This window comes from Erinaceus europaeus, chromosome 3 (genome assembly GCF_950295315.1).
Source record: "Erinaceus europaeus chromosome 3, mEriEur2.1, whole genome shotgun sequence".
In the NCBI taxonomy this organism is placed as follows: Eukaryota; Metazoa; Chordata; class Mammalia; order Eulipotyphla; family Erinaceidae; genus Erinaceus; species Erinaceus europaeus.
In genome coordinates, this window is record NC_080164.1 from 41,466,869 (window position 1) to 41,492,164 (window position 25,296).

Here is a 25,296-nt window from a genome sequence, read left to right on the forward strand (position 1 = left end):
ACTGAACTGTCCCAGGGGACAAAGACTCACAAAACACTATGCACAGATAATTACTTTGTCTTGCTTTTTGATCCATCTGCAATTATTTCAAATACTTAGTCCAACTTAGAATAACTTGGACTATCGGTGCAGTTATCATTCTGCTTACAAACAGGGACAAATCAGAGCCCAGTAAACCTCTGCTGCAAGAGGGTTTGGAAACTCGTGCAAAATCATTTTCTATTTGCTGACTCCTTGAATAGAAGCTGATGTATTCACTTTTCTTTGGCTCATACAAGTTACCCCAAGATGGAAGACCAGGGCTGAAAGCAAGTCACAATAGAATCTATGAGAGGTTCTTTCTTGGGAAACATTATGAGGAGCCTCCTGATAAAAACTAGCAGATAAATGTTACCAGTGGCGATACCAAAATTCAAACAAGGGACCTTACAGATGACAAGACAGTACATACACAGGGGCTCTTGTCCTCTCCAACAGGGGCTGGCTGGGGTGAGGATGATGCTGGGAAGTAACCCAACTATGTGAAATGTCTCATTCTATATAGTACTAACACTATGAAGGTCTGAGAACAGGTACAGATAGAGGCCACTCTTTCCTGTTCTCACACATATATAATATATAATTCACACTCACATGTATACAACAAAACATACTTCATGCCCAATACACAACCCACAGGCATGCATGCACACACTGCACACACCACACAGGCACACACACACAACATACTCATACCACACATTCATGGACAGACACACCATATCGAAGCAGACATAATATAAACACACAATATACATCAAATACACACTCAGATCCCATCATACCCTCACTCACACTTTACATAGTCTATGAGCATACACCCACCCACTCCCAGCTACACTGGGCAAAAGCTCAGTTCATGTCTTTGAGACCATGCTAAGTAAAAAAGGGTTAATGACGATATGTACATGTTAATTCCTCTTACGAGTTATCATTAAAAGACATGTGATTAAGCTGCAGGTAAAATGTTCCCAAAACATCAGTTTGACCATAAGTACCACAGTGCCTTCTGGTTTCAAAGCTTCCAAAATCTGCAGATTATGAGTTGCCCAATTTGGGAAATTTCATCTTTATATCCTCTAGTGCTTTCTAACCCTGCCTCTTTTCTCTTCCTTGGGACACAGTGATACAGACATTAATAATTTTGTTCTTAATAACTATTAATAATTTGTATAACCCTCCAGGTCCCTAGGCTGCCTCCATTTGTTTCCAATCTGTTCTCTCTGTTTTGTGGATTGGATAATTTTGAGCAATCCACGTTCCAGCTCACTGCTTCCTTCCTCTGAGGCTCCACTCCCCTGGGGGGCTTGCTCCTGTCCACCCCCCCAACCCCAGTTACTTCCATTTTCACTTCTAAAATTTCCATCTGATTCTTCTTCACATCTTATATTTCCTTACCACAACTTTATATTCCTTTGCTGAGGTTTCCTATTTGTTTCAGTATCTCCACAGTTGCTTGGAAAGCACTTTTACTGTGGCTGCTTTAGTTACCTCTTAGACGATTTTAACATCGCTGGCATCTGTTGTATTTATTCCACTAGATTTGAAATCTTGATTCTGCGTATGAGGTGTTTTCTTTTTTCCCATTAAAATTTCAATAGTTTAGCTTCACGAGAATCCTGGTTTTATTTAAAATCTCTCTTAGTGGATTTTCTCAAAAGTGTCTTCAAGAAGAAGTGGGGGATTGCCTGGTGAAGGTGGAGGCTCTGGTTTCCTGCTTAGTGCCCCCCATGATTGCTGGCTGTGTTGGGTTCCAGTCATCATTCATGCTCTTCCCTGATAATAATGCCCCTGCTGCCAGATATCTACCCAGTGAGGTGAGCCTCCTTTTTCCCAGTCCCACTCAATACCCAGCAGGTTTTAGGGGGTGTTCCTAGCCTGTGGGTGAAGGTCTAGGCTCTCACCCACCTCTGCTGAGTGCCTGAGGTGCTTGCTGTGGTAACTGTGTGAAGCCCGCATAGTCTGAAGTATCTGTCTTTTAGGCTATTTATCCCAGTGTTCTTGCTGGAGTAAGTTGGTATTTTGGGAGCTTTGGGAGTCTGGGACCCTCTTATTTCTAGGTTAAGGTTACTTCAGTCCTAAAATGTACCAGAGAAAAGAAAACACAGAATCTCAGCATCATGTGACTTGTGTCCCTAGGCCCTCCTCCACTGGAGGTCTCTTCTCCACACCCAAATCTCCTTGTACTTGTTAGGGAAACACCATGTTTTTGTTACCTTTGCAAAGAACTTTATTCCTGTTGACATCTTAGTGGAGTAACTCTGGTGGCATTTGAGAGTCTGGAGGTGCTGCTGAGTGATTTGATATATCTCTCTATCTAGAGCCATGTGTGCACAGAGCTGGGAAGATGGAAGCAGGAGATGAGATGGGTTATTAAGGAACTTATTTCTGGGCTGTTGGACCCCCATATGGAACCCGCTGCTCAGATTTGCCTGGAACTGTATGGATGCTGTAGACAGCTTGGTGTCCCTACCTTCTAGGGTAGTGTCCAGTAGGTGAAACTTGCTGCTTGGGAGCTCATAAAGCTTTGGATGTAACCTGTCCCTCATTCTCAACCCTAGGATGGACTTCCTGGGAACGCTGAGGGAAGGGAAAGAATCTACACCTTGTCATGCTGGCTGCTGACCCATCAAGGATGTTTGCTGTGTTTAAGAAATAACTTTAAAAGGCTGATGGTGGTACGCACCCAGTTTAACACACATATCACTATGTGCAAGGACCTGGTTCAAACCCTTGCTCCCCACTTGCAGGGGAAGTGTTTCATGAGCGGTGAAGCGGGTCTACATGCGTTTATCTTTCTATACCCCCTCTCAATTTCTCTCTGTCCTGTCAAATAAAAATAGAAAAAAGAAAAAAAGGTCACCAGGAGCAGTGAGGCAAAACAAACAAACAACAAAAGAACAAACTTTATAAAACATACAGTGGTAAAGAAGTAAAAATGGGTGAAGGAAGTGGTATGTAGACACCTTTCACAGGGAAATAAGAAATTGTAACCATGTATCAACAACTGCCTGCAAACCATTATCTCTCCAATACAATGATTTGAAAAAAAATTGTAGGGTTTTAGTTGAGCCTTGGAAATGCAGTTGTGGGTCTAAACTGACCCATGCTCTGCTAGACCAGGTTCCACTCCCTAAAGTTCACTGTGCATTAGTTAGCTGCCTATTCACCAGTGAGGGCTTCTGGCTCTAGGCTCACACAGTCACGGGGACTTTCACTTAACCCTCAAACAACACCAAGAAAATTAAATGTGCTACAGTGGCAGAAAAAAAATCAAGATAATAAAAACTAAAATAGCTTCTCATAGAAGAGTAAAGGCTGAACTAAAGTAGGTTGTGATAAAAAGAAAAAAACACCATCTTATATACTAAATAACACATTCAAGTTCATTATTAAATATGTTCAAAAATTCATACACTGGTCTCATTAAATAAACAAAGGCTTGAAAATTGGCCTTTTCGGTGCTATAGAGACATGCACAAATGCTTAAATGAAAAGATAGAATTAAGTTTTTAAATAGGGAATTTTATTCATTAAAATCCAGGGGGACAGGTTATCATAAAGTATATAAGGGAGTCACACTGGCATAAGTAGCTCTAACTGCAAGGGCAGCAAGCTATCTTCATGACCCTGCATTCTCCAGCCCCACCTCCAACATACACACACACACACACACACACACACACACACACACGCACGCACACACACACCCAACACTCTAGAGATGAAGTCCTGACGTTCAGCTCTATGCTTGTTGAGGGATTTGACCTTTCATGTTGGTCTGAAAGTGGATGAGCCCTGAGAGGCTAGTGCTTTCTTCCTCTCAAGCAGACAGGATCATGGAATGAAACCAAAAGAAAATGCTTCAGTTAACAATGAACGTCAGAAAACTCTGAGTGGACTCTCATTGAGTTTTTCTACAGCTCTTTAGAGTAGTTATAATAATAGAGCTGTGACATAAGGTACACTTCTGTATATCGGGAACAATGCTCTGTACTTGGCATTAAATTCCTGTGGTGACCACATCAGGCAGGTGCTTTGGTTTTTATTCCTCAGGTGGGAAATGGGGTTTGGCATCAGAGCAGCTTGTCCAGAGGAACAAGTGGCAAGTTGGTCTCTGGGTCCAAGCCCCTGACTGTTAGACTCACTGCCTCAGAAGCCACAAAACATGGGTTCAGTATTGCAGAGTGCTATGTCTCACTTTTCTCTTAGGTTGGTCCTTGTGGATTGGTTGCATCCCCATAAAACATGACCAAGAGTCCTATCTGTGCTACCTGATTTGGTAGTAGGATTTTTGCACCTCTGATCCAAGTGAATGAGGTCCTTCTTTGGAGTGGAAAATACCACTATTCTTGGTATTCTTACAAAAAAAAAAAGAGATTGAAGGGAGGAGATGATCAAGTATTCTCTGACCTCTTTTTTTTTCCCCAATTCTTTGCCCTGTACCTAAGATTAAAGCAGAAGCAGAAAGGGCAAAAATGGGCCTCTCTCACTTCACTCCCTGAACACAACTTATTGTGAGCACAGTCAACTTTTCTAGGCATGAAGTTTGTTGATTGTGAAGTTCCTCAATGAGTAATATTTTTTTCTAAATAAATGTGGCCTGTTGGGAGTCGGGCGGTAGCGCAGCGGGTTAAGCGCATGTGGTGCAAAGTGCAAGGACTGGTGAAGAATCCCAGTTCGAGCCCCTGGCTCCCCACCTGCAGGGGAGTCACTTCACAGGCGGTGAAGCAGGTCTGCAGGTGTCTATCTTTCTCTCCCCTTCTCTGTCTTCCCCTCCTCTCTCCATTTCTCTCTGTCCTACCCAACAATGATGACATCAATAACAACAACAATAACTACAATAACAATGAAAAACAAGGGCAACAAAAGGGAAAATAAATAAATATTTTTTAAAAATTTAAAAAAAAGAAATGTGGCCTGTCTACAAAACCTGTGCTTTGTTAATAGTAAGTAGGAAGAAAACAGAAAAATGCACATGGTTCAGCATCCCTGGCAGTCCCATGGGACAGAAGCCCAACTGCTTCTGTCTGGGGGTCTGGAGTGTGTTTCCATCAGCCTGTAGAGCAGTTTATCTGATTGATGAATTGTGCTTGTGAAAGGCAGCCTTGCCCATCAGGCAGACACAGATCTGTAGGTTCCCTTGTCCCTGTACCCTAAGCAGGGTCACCACCAATGGCTCTCACACCTTTTACCCTCACTGGGACAGTGGGGTGACTCAGTCACAACACACACAGGCTCTGCATGTATCAACCACTGATTAACACATACATAATTTAGAGATTGCTTTTGAAGTGGCCTTTCTATCTACTTCTGTGGTAAGTAAATTGGTGTCTAACACAGTAGCGGCAGTGTCAGGGAATTTGCTAAATAGAAGCTAAAGATGAAGATAGCTGCATAGCATACCTGTCCTAATTCTGACAGGGCACCTTCTGAAACTGTCATGTTTATATTAACTGAAAGGTCTTCAAATCTTTATGTTTCTGGGCTATTTTTTCCATATCATTATATAATGCCTTTGGGGAGTAGGATTAAGACTAAGATTAAACTGTAAGGTATGGGACTTAATGAAGAGGACCTTTACTGTTTAAAGTCACTATTTCTTTCTGTATCTGTACTTATTGGAGGGAAAAAGTCGCCATTACTATTCTTCCAGCATTTCCAGGGCTGGGCTAAATTAAAGCCGTGTGTCTCCTTGGAGGTGTGGCCTCCTGAATTCTTCTGAGTCATTTTCAAAAGCCCCTTGTTGTGCAGGAGAAAAGAGACACTTGGAAAATGTACAGCAGACATGGTTCCTTTAAGGAGCAAATAATGACAATAATAGAAACCAATTAAAAATATTTCTTCAGAGTGGGCCAATTTGTACCCCAGATCCTAACAGTGTATCTTTAATAAACACTTGAATTTTATGACTTAAATAAAACTGAATATTTTAATCACAAACTTCTATTTACAAGGGATTCTATGGATGTTATATTTGAATTGGGGACTTCATTAACAGCAGCTGTAATTTTCTTCTTGTTTTGTAAAAATCATAGTTTAAGTGGAATTTTAAGTAATCAAGTTGATTTTGCCTTGCTTTACTCAAGAGTATTTGATTTTGCTTTTTCTTTCTTTCTTTCTTTCTTTCTTCCTTCCTTTCTTTCTTTCTTTCTTTTTTTTTTTTTAAGGGACCCACACAACATAAATACTGAAAGGAACTGGCTTGGAGTTTTCTTCCAAAAGGAAACAGATAGTGGGAAAACTGTCCGAATTCTATATTACTTTGTAGGTTTTTTTGGAAGCTGTCTCATCTATTTGAGATTTCAGGGAGGCAGGAAAAACACTAGGGCAGGGTGACCCATGGCAGTTGATAGACAACATCTAGACTTGTGATTCCCACACACAGTCAGGTCAGACTGGCTATTTTCTATCATCCATCAGAACCAGGATAAGGACAGGTCTAGAAAGAGGAAGTTTTATAATGTGAACAATTAATAAAAGTTAATTTGGCTAGGCTCTTCTCATGATGGGAATGTTAATTGAAGGACTGGATTAAGCCCTGAAATAAATGGAAATAAATTAAAGAGCAGAAATAGAAACATTACATGTAGTGCTCTTACTTCCACTTAATTAAATTAAGCTGTAATGGTTTTTAGAGAAAAGAAGTGCCAAGCTGTAACCCAATTTGTAATCCACTATCTTTCTGGGAAATATTGAGAAGAGTTCATTTGCACTTAAAACAACATTAGATAAAACATCTCACATCACACTTACATCAGTGATTCACTCTGGAGACTTACTACTAATATTTTCCATGGAAATCATTCAATTTAGAGTTTTAAGACAAAATTTCCATCAACAGCATACCTCTGAGGTCTCACCAAGATTTTTTCAGTAGTAGCTCACTTTCCGCATTCAACTAGCAGCTAGAAGGTGCATTAGCTGTTTAACTATTCATTTCCCCAGTTAGGCATTCCTCAGAGTCACTTGAATTCTTTGTGTCTCAGAAGTTACAAAGGGAATTTAAAAATGACTGCTATAGTTTCTCAGCTACCTGGTGGTTTATACTGTTTGCTTAGGAAATGAGTATATATTGGGTATGAACAGAGGAACTGCAACAGACACAATTAAATCAAATCAGAGCTGTTGCAAGGGCAGCCATCTTGCTCTCTGCCATGGATGATCTGGTTTAGATCTGGGCATTGTCTTGCAGATATGATCTGGGAGTGGTCTTTCCACTGACAAGTTAGCTTGTGATTTAGGAAAGGACCAGAGGCACATACTTGTCATAGATAGGGTCTCCCTAGGTTGTATATGAGCCTTTGATGGGAGTCTTTATAAAGAAAACCTGGCTGTTGGCTTCAGCATTAGCAAACAAAGCCAGAAGCATCTACCCCATGCCCAGAGTAACCCAGAGCTTGGGGGCTCTTAGGTAGGAAAGAGAGAGAAAGAGCAAACATTAGCTGATGTTGGAGTGGCAAGAAGAGTGCACATACGTCTGCCTCCCACCCTGAGAGAAATTTTGGCCAGGTATTCAGGAAGGGTCCTGGCTGTGCTGGGTCTTTACAATGTTTAGAGAAAATATTTCTCTCTTTGCAGCAACTTTTAGTTGAGCTTTGGACATTCTGTGGCTACTTCTCTCTTAATATCAGTATCCTATGTCTCTTGATTGCATTTTAAATTAAACTTGGAAACTAGGGGAACACTTTGTTTGTAGAAAAGGCAGCCGTAGAAAAAACAAAAGGAGCTCAATTTTCTCTAAAATACAGAAAAATCTGACACTAGAAAATGCTGGAATTTATCAGGATGTTGTCACGTGTACAGAGACCAAAACCAAGCAAAACAGAACAAAAGAAAACACATAACTGATTTCTGAACAAGGACTGAAGGTCCTTTGACTGAAGGGGGAAAGATATTCCCGTATATACCTGTGAAGGGAAAGAGAATTATAATGAGTTATGCTTGATGAGATTTTGCAAATAGAGAAGCTGGATTCTCTTGTTTGGTAGAATTTGGGAAGATTATAATTAAAAAGCATTCCCCACAGATGCTATGGAGTGCAGCTTGAAGCCTGACTGTCTAAATATACTGTGTATATTTTTGACTTTGAAAGCATGCAATAGCACTTTCTTAGATCAGCAACATTTCCTACTGAAAGAGTTAGGTGAGTTTATGAATAATAAATGTAAGATAAATTCCATAAGGAAGATCTCAACTTGATGTGAGACAATTTCAGTGCAATGGCATATGCAGTAATATATGATATACTGCTACACTAGTAACACATATACCATTAAAGTTGCATATACCTCAGAGGTACATGTAAACTACGTCTTCATAGGTATGTACTTAAATCACTGAAAAGTAGTTATACTTATGTGTAGTGTCCGGTCAAAAGACGATACTGAAGTTAACATTTATTGCAGTCATAGAAAAAAATTAAGTGGTAAATTGATCATCTGTTTTTTAAACAATATATATGTTTTATAGTAACATATATTGTAATTTTTATAAAGCAGAAACAGACAATCCTGAACAGGCTAGAAGAAGTTCATAATTTATAGAATATACATCAGGTCTTTCGATTATGAAAGATGTTTCTCTGAAGTATAATATTAGAAGAGTTATCCAGCTTAAAAGCCATAAAGGTCCATCAAAACAGTAAAATTCTAGCAGTAGAATGTCCGAGGTACTCAGGCAGGAGAGCAGCAGATCATACAGCATGCCTATGATAGTTATTCCTCTTCTGCCTTGGAGATAAAAATATTCTACTGGACATCAGCAAAAATTCAGCTAGGGGATAGGGCGTTGAGCCTGAGGGTTAAATCAATACTCCTAATACTCTCTGTTAATGAGCAATTTGCATTTTATTATAGACTGGAGAATCACACTAACTACTTGGCATATATATATATATATATATATATATATATATATATATATATATATTTCATAGAAGCCATGTGGGATGGCCTGGTGCAAAGTAAATAGAAACACAAGATCCTGGGGAATATCTTGGTTTGTAGTAATGAGGATAAAACCTGTGACCTTCAGGAACCTCAGGAAGCCAAGTTGGTCTTCTAAAAAAGGTTGAGTAATATTCCTGGCCCTCATAATGAAATGTTTTTATTGTTTACCACCTCCTTAACATTCTTTTGTTTTTGCCTAAGTACCCTTGTCATTACTAATTAAGTCAGTTCCTTATCCCTGTCCTTATTTTTTTCAGACAGGGAGTTTTGGGGTCTTTCATTCTTCTGGATGATGTGGCTCATCGAATATTCATTCATTAGACTAATCTTCTACATGAGAGCCATGTATCTGATGATTAGAATATATTAGAATATGACCGCCTTATTCACCACTAGAATATTCACTCATTGTTAATTTCATTTGTGAAAGAGAAATATTTCTTTGTTCTCTTTATCTCCTCATTCCTCCATCTCCACTGCTTAATGTATTAATTAGTTCAGAAAACATTACTTTGGGAAATGCAGTACCCTATACAATAGTGAGGACATTCATATGAATAAATTCCAGCTTCACTATGGAAGTTGAGGTAAAAGTTCAGGGGAGAGAGAGAAAAAACAAAGAGTGGAAGGTAGGCCATCCTGGAGGAGACGGATTGAGAATGAGCATAGAATCAGTGCCTGCCTTGAAAACATGATGGTAGGTAGGTGCATTCAAGGTGGAAGCATGACAAGGACAACAGGGCATTGAGGCGAACATACCTTCTAGCAACTGGAAGAGTATAGTGTAAGAGTCTCTCACTCAAGGATGACTTTGTGAACCAGATGGAAAAAACTGTTTAGGAAGTTGACGCATGAGGGGACAGAGAACAGACACAGGTCAACTTTCACAGGATGTAATGAGATTGTGAGGGTCCCAGGGCATTAGAAAAACTGTAGTGCCTCTGGCTGAGAGAAACCCACGTTCACATAGCCAGTGTGAACAAACTCCTATTCTGCAGGAGGAAATGTCGGCTCAGATGTTCTCTATGTGGCTTGGAAAGGCTACTTGACTGCCAGTGTTTGTTTGATTCTATGTACTTTGTTCTTGTAGCCATGTTTACATTCCTGATTAGGATGACTAGGCTCCAACCTCAATAAAGATTTTAACACAAAAATTCTTCTCAGTGCCCAAGGTCTTCCTGAAGTTACTTTATTTTCTTCCCTGAAAAGCTAAGAAGGAAAGCCTAATGGCTGAATTGAATTGACAATAGTGCTTATAGTGCCTCCCTTTATGTGACCAAATCTGCCCACCAGCACACATCTTTCTTGCATACACACACTTGGTTGTGACCAAATAAAACAGGAATGGCTGGGTTATTGCCTCATTTCTCAGAAAATCCAGTAAGTATGGAGTAACCACTCTGACTGGAAATATGATGGCTCCTAGATGTCCACTTCTAAGCCCAGGACTAAGAATATGTCACACCATAAGGAGCTTTGCAGATGTTTAAGGACTTTCAGGTGAGGAGGTAATACTGGAAGATCTTACTCAAATTATAAGAGTCCTTAAAAGATGAGAATTTAGGGAGTCAGGTGGTAGCGCAGCGGGTTAAGCACACATGGCGCAAAGCACAAGGACGGGCATAAGGATCCCGGTTCAAGCCCCCCACTCTCCACCTGCAGCAGTTGCTTCACAAGCGGTGAAGCAGGTCTGCAGGTGTCTATCTTTCTCTCCCCCTCTCTGTCTTCCCCTCCTCTCTCCATTTCTCTCTGTCCTATCTAACAATGACGACATCAATAACAACAACAACAATAAAAAGGGCAACAAAAGGGAAAATAAATAAATTTAATAAAAAAGATGAGAATTTACAAATAGATGAATTTAATATGCTCATCTTGGATAGAATTTGACAGAATCATGTTAACAGAGATAAGAAGAAAAAAAGCCAAAATCAAGAGCTAGAAACTCATTCACCTCAAGCCACTAAAACCAAGTCCACTCCACCAACAAACTGATTTTAACCAGTGAGTTCCCTGTTAGATATAATTAGTGTCCAACTATCGCACTTAAGTGTGGTTTTAATCCACTGAGTCTGGGGTTCCTTTATAGTACTGAGGCAACATGCAGATTTGGGTAGATGCTCTGGATGTTGGGCTCCCAGTTGACTTTATGCTCCTGTAGTTATATTTTTTTCTCTAGCTTTTAGTAAATTCATAGCTATCCTTTGATAAACACTTTTTTTTCCTTTCCATAAATCTGTTCTACACCAGTCTCTGGAAGTTTCACAGACTATTTACACTGGAAACTATACCTGCAATCCAAGTCCTTGCTTCTGTGTGGAAACATCACATGTGGCAGTCACTGCTTAGATGAACATTCTTCAGATGGATGTTTACTGACCCTTAACCCCCTGCCATGTTACTCAGCCTCCAGGATAGGAAGAGATGGACTGGTTCTACCATGTCCTGCATCAAGAAGTCTTAGGTAGAGTATCTATTATGCTCAGAGATATTCCACTTGCCTATGAGATCAGCAAACTGAACGAAACCACTCAGCTGCTGAGATACCCTCCCACATCCTAAGTGGAAATGTGCCCATCAAGAGTTAACTTGTATTTGAGTGTGACTGTGTAGAATGATGATCACTCAATTTGATACAAGTTGATATAATACCACAAATTACTTAATAGCTATAGAATGCTAATATTAGAATAATATACACATCAGTTAGGTATTTTTAGACAGTGTTTAAATGAATGCATCAAAGTGCTTTAATTGTGAGGTCATTTGTGAATTTATTGCAATTCATAATTTCCTGCAGTGGCTAAGAATACACTACAGAGAGCCTTCCAGAAAATGGATAACAATTTAAAGGAAAAGCTTGCTTTTACACACGAATTTAAATAGGGCTCTACATTGGTGATGAGTCCTAGGTGAATGCCCTTGCAGCTTCCACAGCAGGAATAAGGTGACCCCACAGTGGTCAATCTCCTGAGTCATTTGGGGAAGTACTGTGTACTTTAGGAAAATAAACCATTTAAAGACTAATCAACATAAGCCACACTATTATATTGATAGCTTTAACTTAAAAAGAACCTTGCTGCAAAACCACATCTGAAAAGTACAAGGTAAATTAGAATTGCAAGAAGCTTCCTATATATAATGAAAACAATCTACACCTTAATTGTGTAATTAAACTGATGGTTCTCAAAGTAAACTAATAACTATCTTTAAATGAGCTAATAAATCCATTCTAATCTAAAGGCTATTTAATATTCACTTGATTTTCTGTTAGGTCCTCATGAGTCATTATTTTTTTTACAGGAGAAAAATACAGAAGATATTTGAAGTTTTCCACATAGAGATACCAAAACTTTCATCAACATTAGTGTTTTATTTTTTTCTCATTAACTGGAGCCTCAGATTTCTCAGATTATCTGAATATTTAATTTAAGCATTTAAAGAAGTTACACTTTGCAAATTTCACTGTCAAGAGCTTTAGAAATATCAATTAAATTTCTTAACACCTTTCAAAGGGACAAAAACATCAATGGTGTTAAAAATAAACCAAATAATTAGGAAGGTTAAGAGTTTTTTTTTTCAACATTATCTCCCAGTCTCTTACAAACTCAAATAATTAAAAACAGAGCATGTTTCTTTCTTCTTTTACTGTTTTCCTCCAGGTGCTGGGACTAGGTGCCGGCACTATGAATTCACGGCTCCTGGAGGCCATTTTTTTCTATTTTACTAGATAGGACAGAGAAAAATTAAGAGGGGAGGGGGGAGGTAGAGAGGGAGAGAAAGAGTGAACTGTTTCACTGCTTGTGAAAGAGTCCCAGTTGCAGGTGGGAAATGGGAGCTCGAACCTGGATCCTTTTGCGAGTCCTTGCCTTTAGTACTATGTGTGCTTTCCTGGGTATGCCACCATCCAACCCCCTAAAGCGTGTTTCCTTCTCCTCTCTGTCTAACATGCACTAACACATACACACACACAGGCAGGCACACACACACACACACACACACACACACACACACACACTTTTATCTAGTTATAGTTTATTGAAAAAATTTTCCATTATCTGTGATGATCAGAATTATAGATTTTTTTCCCCCATCATCTGAGAACATAGTGCCTCTGGAAATATGCATGCCTGTGGCCAATAAAGTGAAAATTAAAACTTTAGACTAGGTAAAGGGATCTGGCTGATTAAAATCTTGGGGAAAATCACTTCTGGGACCACAGTTTCCTCATATGAAAATATCTAAAACAGACTGGTGCATGTTGGAGACACTAGATTCAGTGCATAAACAACACTTAACTAGTTATACAAAAGAATGTAAGCCACACTGAGAACTCAATATAAGAATAGTCAAGTATCCATAAACTACTGCAAAATATATACGTGAAAGCAGAAGTACACTAGAGTTTGCAGTGAGTATCCCCCTAACACTTCCTCTCCACTATTCCAACCTTTGGGTCCATGATTGCTCAACACATTTTTTGGCTTTGTATGTTAACTCTTTTCAGTCACCAGGTTCCAGATGTCATCAGGATGCTGGCCAGGCTTCCCTGAACTGAAGACCCCACCAATGTTTCCTGGAGCTCTGCTTCCCCAGAGACACACCCTACTAGGAAAAGAGAGAGGCAGACTGGGAGCATGGACAGACCAGTCAACGCCCATGTTCAGCAGGGAAGTAATTACAGAAGCCAGACCTTCTACCTTCTACAACCCACAATGACCCTGGGTCCATGCTCCCAGAGAGATAGAGAGTGGGGAAGCTATCAGGGGAGGGGGCGGGATATGGAGATTGGGTGGTGGGAATTGTGTGGAGTTGTACCCCTCCTACCCTATGGTTTTGTTAATTTATCCTTTCTTAAATAAATAAATAAATAAAATTTTTAAAAAAAGAATAGTCAAAATAGCCTATCCATGAACTGTCCTGAACTTTGGTGCTTATGCAGCAGTTTGTTTTTCTTTTTTTTAATTTTTGAGTCTTCTATAATGCTCAGCCAGAGAAGATATGATCTTATACATATGGGCAATATAAGGATATCAAAATGCTCAACAGATGAGATAAAACAAAACAAGCCTGTGAACAGTAAGGCGATGCTGGGAGGAAGGAAACAAGATGAGAGGTGTGAAAAATAAAAGGTGGCTGGTGAAAGATTAATACAATTTGGAAAAAAACAAAGCAGCAAAACAAGACTTCAAACCAAGAGAGGAATATGGGGCTGTGTAAAACGACTGCAGAGAGGACTTCCTGCCTCTCTTTAAAATGAGATCTCAGGCTAGAATGCAGCTTAGAAAAATTAAGAAATATGAGCTTTTTTGTTTATGCATCATTTTTATGTAGTCTTGATTTCTTTTTTTTTTTTTCACCAGGGTTATTACTGGGGCTCAGTGCTGGGACTACAAATCCATTGCTCTTAGTGGCCATTTTCTTCTTTTTAATTTTTTTCCCCTGTGTTTGACAGGGCAGAGAAAAACTAAGGGGGGAATGGGAGATAGAGAGGGAAAGAGACAGTGAGGGACCTGCAGTACTTGTTTCACTGCTTGTGAAGCTTTCACTGCAGGTGGGGAGCAGGAGCTCAAACTTATATCCTTGCAAATAGTAACATATGCTTAACCAGGTGCACTACCACTCGGGCACCTGAGTCAAGTCTTAAGATTTTAGCTGGGTTTTATTTACTATAGTCTTAGAGAAAATCTTAACAAGTACTGGTATTTATTTTCATTTGGTAATTTCTTAAGAACTGTGTACACACACACACACACACACACATATGTGGAGAGAGAAAGAGAGAGAGGGAAGCTGAGAGGGGAGGGGGAAAGAGAGAGAAAGAAAAAAAAGTGCAACACTGCTTCACAGTTTATGAAGCTTTCCCCCTACTTGACCTGGAGATAGGGGACTAGAACCTGGGTCCTTGATCAATGTAACATGCATGTTCTACCAGGTATGTCACTGCCTGGCCTCAATCTTAATTTTTTTTTCCTCCAGGGTTATTGCTGGGCTCCATTCCTGCACAACAATCTACTGCGTCAGGAGGCTATTTTTCCCTTTTGTTGCCCTTGTTGTTTATTGTTGTTGTTATTGATGTCATTGTTGTGGACAGGACATAGAGAAATAGAGAGAGGAGGGGGAAACAGAGAGGGGGAGAGAAAGATAGACACCTGAAGACCTGCTTCACCACCTATGAAGCAACCCCATTGCAGGTGTGGAGCCTGGGGCTCGGACCAGGATCCTTATGCTGGTACTTGCACTTCATACCATGTGTGCTTAACCAGCTGTGCTACCGCTGGGCCCCCAACCTTAACTTTTTAATTATTTTGTATTTACTGTACCTATGCTTGCTCCACTTACCTCACTTAGAAACATTCTGGGGAGTCGGGCCGTAGCGCAGCGGGTTAAGCGCAGGTGGCGCAAAGCACAAGGACCGGCATAAAGATCCCGGTTCGAACCCCGGCCCCCCACCTGCAGGGGAGTAGCTTCACAGGCGGTGAAGCAGGTCTGCAGGTATCTATCTTTCTCTCCTCCTCTCTGTCTTCCTCTCCTCTCTCTATTTCTCTCTGTCCTATCCAACAACGACGACAACAACAATAATAACTACAACAATAAAACAAGGGCAACAAAAGGGAATAAATAAATAAAATAAATTTAAAAAAAAAGAAACATTCTGTAAACAAGATGGTCATTATACAATATGGTCTAATAGGAACAAGTTAGTCCTGGCCAAATAACTAGCTAGCTAAGTTATCCAGATACTAGTTAAATTCCTCAGCCTCAGCTTGCCTAGAAAACTAAGGCTAAAATATCACAAGTGAGTAATATACTATACTGCACTGTAGCATATATTTGTGAGAAAATAAAAAAGATAAAAAGTGGGGGGAGATTTGGAACTGAAATAATTCAGAGGGAGTCGGGCGGTAGCGCAGTGGGTTAAGCGCAGGTGGTGCAAAGTGCAAGGACCAGCATAAGAATCCCGGTTCGAGCCCCACGCTCCCCACCAGCAGGGGCGTCGCTTTACAGGCGGTGAAACAGGTCCGCAGGTGTCTATCTTTCTCTCCCCCTCTCTATCTTCCCATCCTCTCTCCATTTCTCTCTGTCCTATCCAACAAGAACAACAATAACTATAACAACAATAAAAAACAAGGGCAACAAAAGGGAAAATAAATAAATATTAAAAAAAGAGAAATACTTCAGAACCTTCCCTCATACTGTAAAGACTACATGATCCAGGGTATTTGAGCACAGTTCCTTCCTATAGAATGGGGGTTCTTCTCTTTTCTCAACTGACCACAGGAAGAGGGATATCAGGAGGGGTAGAATGGACAGAACATGGGAGAACTTTGCTAATCACAATGGACTGAACTCACAAGAGTTGTAAGATGCAAATATACACTTGGTGACATTAACCTGCTTATAGAAAACGGCTGTGACTATCAATACGATATACAACATGAGAACAGTATAGGGTCCTGTAGTTTCTTCAGCTCCTTCCAAATATTTGTCTCAGAAAAAATAGATTCATATGTTCTATCCTTTCCTCTTTTTTTACTTCTCCAATTTATATTCCTCATTCAAAGTGTATAAGATTACTTCAGAAACTGCCTAGAAAATTCATCTTCAGAAAAATAAAATGTTTATTGTTATTCAAATGAATTTTATCTGCTCCGGAAGGGCAGTGAAAAAAAAATGAACATCAGGAGACAGAAAAAGTTGGAGTTAAAAAGACAGCTCCCCTTTGAATTTAGTGAGAAATATGCATAAGCACATACACAGTCCCTTTACACTCAGGTGATATAAAGACACAGGTGTTGGCGGCAGGGAAGACAACCCCATTCCAGAAGAATATGAGGTAAGTTTCATCACCTAGTTAAACAGGAACACCTAAGACCTAGAACGGACAGTAGGATTCAGACTTGAATTGTGGATCTTAGCTTGCTAAAGAGTGAGAAGATGTACCCCCTGGAAGGTGAAGGAAAGATAGTTCAGTGTAGATGCTAATGGCAGCTGAGAGAACATAGTTCTGATTTTTTTATTTGCCAGAAAATATCATTATACATTATGACAATATATCCAAAGCAGGTCAAAATATAAGGCTGATTTAAATTGTGAACATGGAACTCTTTAATATTGTTACTATAACAGTTCTTGTTACCATCACCACCATTAAGTTATAGGCGAGAGGCTGAAATCAGAACAAGGCAGCTGGTAAAATAAATGGAGACATGTCAAAACCCAGAGAAAGGACAAGTTGACTTGGTTTCAGTGATGCATCAACCAATTGCCTAATCTTGGGAAATGCTTTCCATTCCTCTAGGTTTCAGGGAGTGTGACCTGACTCCTCCTAGCTTGGTGGATTTGGTGTTGGTTGTGCAGAAACATGGAGAGAAGTTTGTGGGCAGAGGAGAGGAGAAGAAAAGCTGCACAGCAGAAACCCCTGTGCCACCTGCAAGGCCCTGTTAGTTCCAACAAAGGTCCTTTGTTAGTTCTTGTTTTCCTGCCCCATTCAAGCTGTGGGTGGTGTTGACATCACAAAGTGCCACAGACACAGAGTTGCAAGAAAGGAAACAATTAAACAGAGAGAACAGACACAGAAACAGCTTGCTAAGTGGAGACGTTGTGCCAATGCAGTGGGTATAGGCTCTGCAGTGAGAGCTGGGTGGCTGCAGGTAGGGATGTCTGTATAAAGGGTTGCATAGGAAGGAGGCGAGAGTGACACAGATGAGAAGGACATGCAAGTGCAACAGGATGAGAGGAGAGGCTGACAGCAGCTAACCTGGGCTACTGCCCTGTCCCTCAAGGCACTGGAAGAAAATCTAAGGACATTTCAGTCTTGCTACATTTAGTTTTTCATTCAAAATTGAAGGCTTTAAAAAAAAACAGATCCTCCCATTTCCAATTCAAAGCCCTTCTAATAGTAGAGTGCTGATTTGTTAAGCTGTATGCCTTTCAGAATAATTTCAGCATGTTCCACTTCTAAAGACATTTCCTTGTATTTGTGTATTATATGGATATGCTGGCAACATCTTAAGTGATCTTCTGTCAGTACAGTTTGTCAAGTGTTCATCTTCTTTACTTCCTTCTCTTTCTTCCTTTACTACCTTTTCTTCTTCCCACCCTCCCTCCCTCTCTCCCATTCTTTCCCTTCTTTCTTACCAAATCATTGCTCAGCTCTGGCTTATAGTGGTTCTGGGGAATGAACCTGGAATCTAGAAGACTCAGGCATGAAAACTTTTTGTTCTGTTTTGTTTTTATTAATGACCTAAAAATTACAAGATATCAGGGGGACAACTCCACACCATTCCCAGTACCAGAATTCTGAATTTCCTATCTCTCCATTGTAAGCTAAAGCTCTCTTAAGCTTTCAGGTGTGGGTTAACATAATTTTTACAACTATCTGTCTGTATTTTTATATATTTGCCCATTTTTAAGGCCCCATCTTCTCTTCCTTTCCAAGCACACATACACCTATTACTATATCCAAATATCCCTACCTTGTCCTTTTGTCTCTCTCCAGGCCCTGATGGAGCTGGAGTTCAGAGCCCTCTGGTCATCTTTTCCCTATTATTTCTCCCCCCACTAGAAGTATAGATCAAAATTATTTTGGGGGTACAGAAGATGGGATTTCTGGCTTCTATAGTTGCTTCTCCACAGGACATGGGTGTAGGCAAATCAATCCATGCCCCCAGCTAGTTTCAATTTTTCCCTAGTGGGGTAGGGCTCTGGAGAGGTAAGATTCCAGGAAACACTGGTGAGGCTGTCTGCCCAGGGAAGTGAGGATGGAATTAAGATAACATCTGCAAGCTGGAAGCTGAGGATGCAGATGTCAGCTGTAGTTGGTGAGTTTACTAAGTTTGATAGTTACAAATATTTGTTGTTTTGAGAGAGATCTATTCTGTTCCCTGTTACTCCATGGGCATGCCATACAAAGTCCTAAATTTTTTTTTCTTTTTTTGTATAACCACTGTGCTATCTTCCCAGCCTTGTCCAATATCTATACAGCATCTTTCTCCACAAAGTCCCTGACAAAGTCAAGGACCTGAATGTCTCTGATCATGGAGCATTCACTACGTCCAGATTATCAATCTTCCTTTGCTTCCCTCTTTTTTTTTTTTCAGTAGCATGGTTTAATCCTAGTTTCTCACCATGCTCTTTGCAACTAAGCTAGATACCCAGTTCATTTTTTAAAAAAGAGTACCTTTGCAGGAGAGGAATGAAGTGTAGGATGAAGATTAAAAAAAAAAAAAATCAAAGCACCTTCTTGCTATCATTGGAGGTCTACTTGTTTCAGTCCATGGTGCAATAATGGTGTACTGAAGACTGAACCCAGCACCTCCAGCATGGGACACATTTGCTCTACCCATTGGACTACCTCCTCAGTACCATCCTACCTTTAAAAGTCTCCAATGGTTATAAATCCTTCTAGATGAGCTGATCCTGTAGTAAGCAGCTTCTCCCCAAGTGTTTTGTTGTCTTGTCTTGGCTTCCCTCTCTGGAATAACACAGTGGTGCCTCTCACAATGAAAAGGAGACTAAGCTCCAGATTTTTCTGGATTTGGGTGAGTCTTTTTTGCCTGGTGGTTAAGAAACCAGGGCTTAGGGGCTGGGTGGTGATACATTCGGTTGAGTGGCATGTTACAATGTACAAGGACCCAGGGTCAAGACCCCAGTCCCAACCTGCAGAGAAGCTTCATAAGCATGAGGCAGTGTTGCAGGTTTTTTTCTTTCTCTCTCTCTCTCTCTCTCCATGTTCCCCCTCCTTCTTGATTTCTCTCTGCTTCTATCCAATAAAGAATATTTTTTTAAGGGTTTGAAGGCATCTTTGCTCAGAGAGACTTTGAAAAGGTGTGTTTTGTTTTTCCTGGATATTCTATTTCTACCAAGAGGAACTTGGGCACCACAAAGTGCATCAGGGCTGTTGGGAGAGCAGCTGAAAACTTGTTAGCTCTCCCACTGGCTCCCCAGGCTGAGTATGGACTTCATCCTGTGAATAAGCAGGGTTTAATCTGTGAAGCACCAACGTCCCCAAAGCATCTTTCCCACATAGGGGATATGATGATTTTCACACATTTCCCCATCTCTAGGTGATGTCCTGGTATGAATAATTCATAAATGGGGTTGAATTCAGACATAACCATTAGAATGATAATGACCTCTGGGAACAAAACGAGTCTCCTCCGTAGTGGATCTTTACAAATAATGGAGTCACACCTGTCATGTGATGGCTAACTACAGAGATTTTATTTCATTCCTCTGTTATGGAGAGCCAGTGCTCATAGCTGTCAATTTAAAATAAATGATTCAATAATCACATTGTCAGGGTATAGTAATGCTTTTTGGGAAGACTTTATAAATCAACCTAAGGGTTATAATTAACTCAAACCCCTAGGGCTGGGCAGTGAGGGTGTATCAGTGTTTTCTTTTCCAGTTAATATCCACATATGCCCATCACAAGATTCGATTTTACTAGCATTAGGGTCCTAATGTCAGTTTATTTTTAAAAAGCAGTGATGTTGGGGGTTGGTGTGGTCTGAAGAGGGAGGAGGCAGTGGAGCACCCATTTGAATGCACATGTTAGTTCATGCACCTAATCTCCACCTGCAAAGGGGAAGCTTCAGAGTGGTAAAAAATGCTGCAGGTGTTCATCTTTCTGTCTCCCTTTCTATCTGCCCCTCCTATTCCATTTTTCTCTGTCCTATTAAATAACGGGAAAAAGAGGAGAAGCTGGCTGCTGGGAGTAGTGGGTTCCTTCTATGGGCACTGAGTCCCACTGATAACCCAAGTGGCAATAAAATTCTTTAATAAATAAAAAAATAAAAATAAAAGAGTGATGCTTTCTGAAATGCTGTTTTGCTGAGATAGCAACTTTCAGCACTACATGGGCCTGAGATTCATCTCTAGACACACTCATTAAAATATTTACAGAGTACAAGTTCTTCTTGTGACTTATTTTATTTTCTTCTTGGAGAATAAAATTTGGAGATAAATGAACTGAGTCCTGAGAAGGTCTTGACAGTTTTGACATCCAGCATTTATTCTCTAAGAATACTCTATCTACTTCATACCTGACCTGTGTCCTGATACATACTGTAACCTAGTAGGAACATTATCTGCTGAATCCAGAATCCTTGCTGATGTATTCTGGACATGAGATTTCAAAAGCAAAAAAAAACAGTGACTCCATTGTACAGCCAAGCATGGGGTTACCGCTTCAGAAGCAGCATTCCCATTTGAGACTTTGTGTAAAACAACAGCCTTCTCTGCCTGGTCCATGGGTCATGAATTCATTCATTTCTTTAATGCAATGTTGACATTCATTGGAATGGAGAATTATATATTAACCTATCCACTCATCTGGCCATCCATTAACATATTTGAATATTCCCACCTAAACATTCGAAAAAATGCCTTATGAATTACTGGAGAAAAAAGAGATAGATCTCTAACAGGTGTAGGAATCAGAAATATAGAAACTCTAATTTTGTCACTGAATTTTTGATGCCCTTTGTTTTAAAGTTGGGACAAGGGGCAAAATATAATCCATTAATTCAGTTTTCTGTCTCACAGATTTTCTACTGAGATGCTGTGTGAACTCTGCAGAAGAGTGGCAGCTGTCTAACTGATCCTTGCATTTCCTCTCCAATTAAACTGTGCTTTTTAAGGGGAAAGCCTGGCTCTCCTCTGAAAAGGAAGATAACCACAGCAGGTGCCAAAGTGGGCACTGGCTAGCAGAAGTCACACAGTAGATGACGCTCTGGAACAAGTGTTTTGGTCTGTTTGGTTCATGACACAAGCTGATAGAGTCAGACTGAAGGCATGACCTCGGCTGTGATGTGCCCCTCCTACAGATCATTAGTAAGAAGGACCATGGCACCTGTTGCTTCTGCAGCCACAAAGGGAACCAGTCTAGGAAAACCTAAACCTCAAATATCAGCAGGGCAAACATGTTAAAGAGATGAAATGGCTGCAGGAAAATCTATATAAAGCTGGGTCACCAGCATGTGGGGTAGTGAGAAACAAAATCATGTCACTTACAGGGAAAGCATTCTGTTCAATTCAGATAGGTTACAGTGTGTGTTGTGTTGCTATCATGGAACTTTTTTTGTTTGTCTCTATTTATTTATTTTTATTACTTTATTTTAATGAGATATACTGAGGGAAAGATACAAGAGAGGCAAGAGTACTAGTCTCAAAGTTGAGGACAATTTACTTCTGTTTTTTTTTTATGTTTTTCTTTCCCAGTTCATGTATTTCAATTATCTAGATTCCAAATATCAGTTAAATAATCTGGTAGTTGTCCTTTACCTACTTACTTACTTCACTAAGGAATATCATGCCCAGTTGCATCCAATTTGTCCCAAAGGACACAATATCATTTCTTTTAATTGCAGCATAGTATTCTGCTGAGAACATGTCCCATAACTGCTTTATCCAGTAGTCCCTTTTGGAGAATCAAAACTTGGTTTTATTAATCTTTTGAATCATCTTTTTGGTTTCCATTTAAGTAACTTTTTAATTAATTAATAATTATTTCCTTCCTCCTATGGACTGTTGGGTCTCTGTTGTTCCTTTTCTAATTAGTTCAGTTATGGTATCAGATAGAGTTAGACGAAATTGCACAGGATGGGGAGATAGCATAATGGTTATGCAAAGAGATTCTTGCATGAGGTTTCAAAGTCCCAGGTTCAGTCCCCACACCACCATAAGCCAGAGCTGACCAGTGCTCTGGTAAAAATAAGTAAAAAAAAAAGAAAAAGAAAAGAAAAGAAAGAAAAAGAAAGGAAGAAAGGAAGCAAGAAAAAGAAATTGTTCAGCCTAGAACTGAATTTATCTTATTTCATAGTTGCTTTAACCTTCTCACCCACACCTGACACTAGAAAACCAAGATTCAAGGAGAAAATTCCTCAGTACTTGATCACTAGTTGGGCAAAACCTAGGAAAGCCTGTCTGCAGCCATACCACCCTGAACACGCCTAATCTCCTCTGATCTCAGTAGGAAAGCTTGCGGGTTATTTCTGGAAAAGGGAGGTCTTGAGTGAGAATTAGGAGGGGACTTAGATCTAGGAACCCAACATACTAAGAGACTGTGAGTGACCTTTACTTCTTGCAATTTGAGAATAATTTTTTTATTGAGCTCTGTGAGTCAATTCATATATTCTTGCACAGCACAGAATATGGCAACTATTTAGTCAACAGCAGTCTCACAATCCTATTATTATCCAGTCTTTGAAAAACTAAGGGACAAATGTCATTTCCCAATGCAACAGTTATGAGTCAGAAAAATAGCTCATCTGAAAGGGTGCCCACTTTGCCATGTTAACAGCCCAGGCTTAAGTCTGACCTCCACCACATAGGGAGAAGCACTGGTATTGTGTGTTTTCCTCTCTTGTTCAATCTCTGTTTCGCTTTGTCTATTTTAAAAAATCTGTCAGGAGTAGTGAAGTAATGAAGATTACAAATACACACACACACACACACACACACACTGCTATGGCAATACAACAGTTATTACACTACCTGTTTTTAAGCGCATATTCATTTTTATCTTCACCACCCACCCACAAAAGGTCATTATATCAATTGAGGATTGTTGGAAATAACTTTCTCTACAAGTTGTTCAGATATATTTCTGTCTCCTACATCTTAATACAAAGTTTAGAATTTTTGTACTATAAAACGGACACACTGGCTATCATTTTTAATTTTCTCCTTTTCCTAAATCCTCTGAGACCAAGGGTCTTTCAGTAAGAGTCACTCCTTCCTCTAGGAGACATATCCAGAGGTACTGACGCTTTAGTACCTCTCCCAAACCCTTACCCTTTTGGTTTTGAACAAGGAAAGAACAGAACACAAGGAAAGACTGCTTGCCCAGCAAGATTTTAAAGGTGAGTAAAGTTTTAGATTTCTTCCTAACTGGGTACCAAATGAAACAAACTTTCAGCTTCTTTCCAACACTAGGATTGGATTATTCATTCTGTTGAGAATTTCATCTGTTTGTCTATTAACTTCCTTTAAATAACAAAGGGGTATATTGTGTTGTTCCTGATAGAGATGACCAGTGACAATAGTGAAAGGGATCTATTTGAGGTCTAGGCCCATCATGTCTGTGTGGGAATCTCAGAACTCCCTGACTAGGCCCACAGATGATGAGGTGGCCTGATAGTGACTAAAGAGTCATCATTAAAGTATGCCAATTTCTTGCCCCTATTCAGCTTTTGTAGTCCTTACTTTGATAAGGTTAGCTTTGGAGTGACTGAGGGAAATGTAATAGGAAGTGAGGAGGGTATCTAGGTCTAAGTAGAAACTATTTCATTAGGAACTTTATGGTGTCTTTATAGGTCTTTCTACTTGCTTGCTTCATTTATTGACTCACTGCTTACTATTGTGCACTTTTTCTTTCAGGGATATATTTTGCCCTAATTTATGGATACATGTGTATATATGCCCTATCTTATGGGACCTGATCTATATCTAAGTTTGGGGCTTTGTTAGGAAGTGAACCAGCTGAAATGGAATTAGAGAATCCTATGAGAAAGGAAAGGTCTCACAGGAGTAATGAGGATCTTCAGTCAACAATATTCACCTTTCCCATATATAGGAGCTACTCTCTTCGCTGATCCAGCTTTCTAGCCCTTTTTCCAGTCACGACATCATCTCCCCAGATAATAACTTGGGTCCACCTGCATATCAGAGGTCAGGCTCAGGGAAAAACTAGTATAGTCATGGGCCCTTTGGAAAATAACTAAAATAGGCCTACCAGCTATCTTCAAAATGGAAACCCCAAATCTTCATCTGCAAATCTTCACAGCCTTTAGGTTCAGGATTAGTCAACAATTTGTTTGGCTTTGTATGTTAACTCTTCTTTCAGCCACCAGGTTCCAGATGATAGCATGATGCCAACTGGACATCCCTGGGCAGACGACCCTACCAATGTGTTCTGGAGCTCCGCTTCCCCAGACCCCTACCCCAATAGGGAAAGAGAGAGACAGGCTGGGCGTATTGATTGACCTGTCAGTGCCCATGTTCAGCGGGGAAGCAATTACAGAAACCAGACCTTCTACCTTCTGCATCCCATAATGATCCTGGGTCCATACTCCCAGAGGGATAAAGAATAGGAAACTATCAGGGGAAGGGATGAGACACAGAATTCTGGTGGTGGGAATTGTGTGGAATTTTACCCCTCTTACGCTATGTTTTCTTTTTCTTTTCATAAATAAAAATAAAAAAATAATTAACACCCCAACAATTCTCTTAAGCAATGAAAATGGGGGCACACAGATGTGAGGATGGTGCTTCAAAAATTTTTTTGGGACTGGGTGGT

The 25,296-nt window shown here is 40.0% G+C and overlaps 1 protein-coding gene across 11 annotated transcripts in view; it reads right to left on the reverse strand.

Annotated features, from left to right (window-relative positions):
• Window positions 1–25,296, reverse strand: part of SNTG2 (syntrophin gamma 2) — a 365,214-nt gene that overhangs the window by 39,354 nt on the left and 300,564 nt on the right. The gene's annotated exons all lie outside the window — the stretch shown is intronic.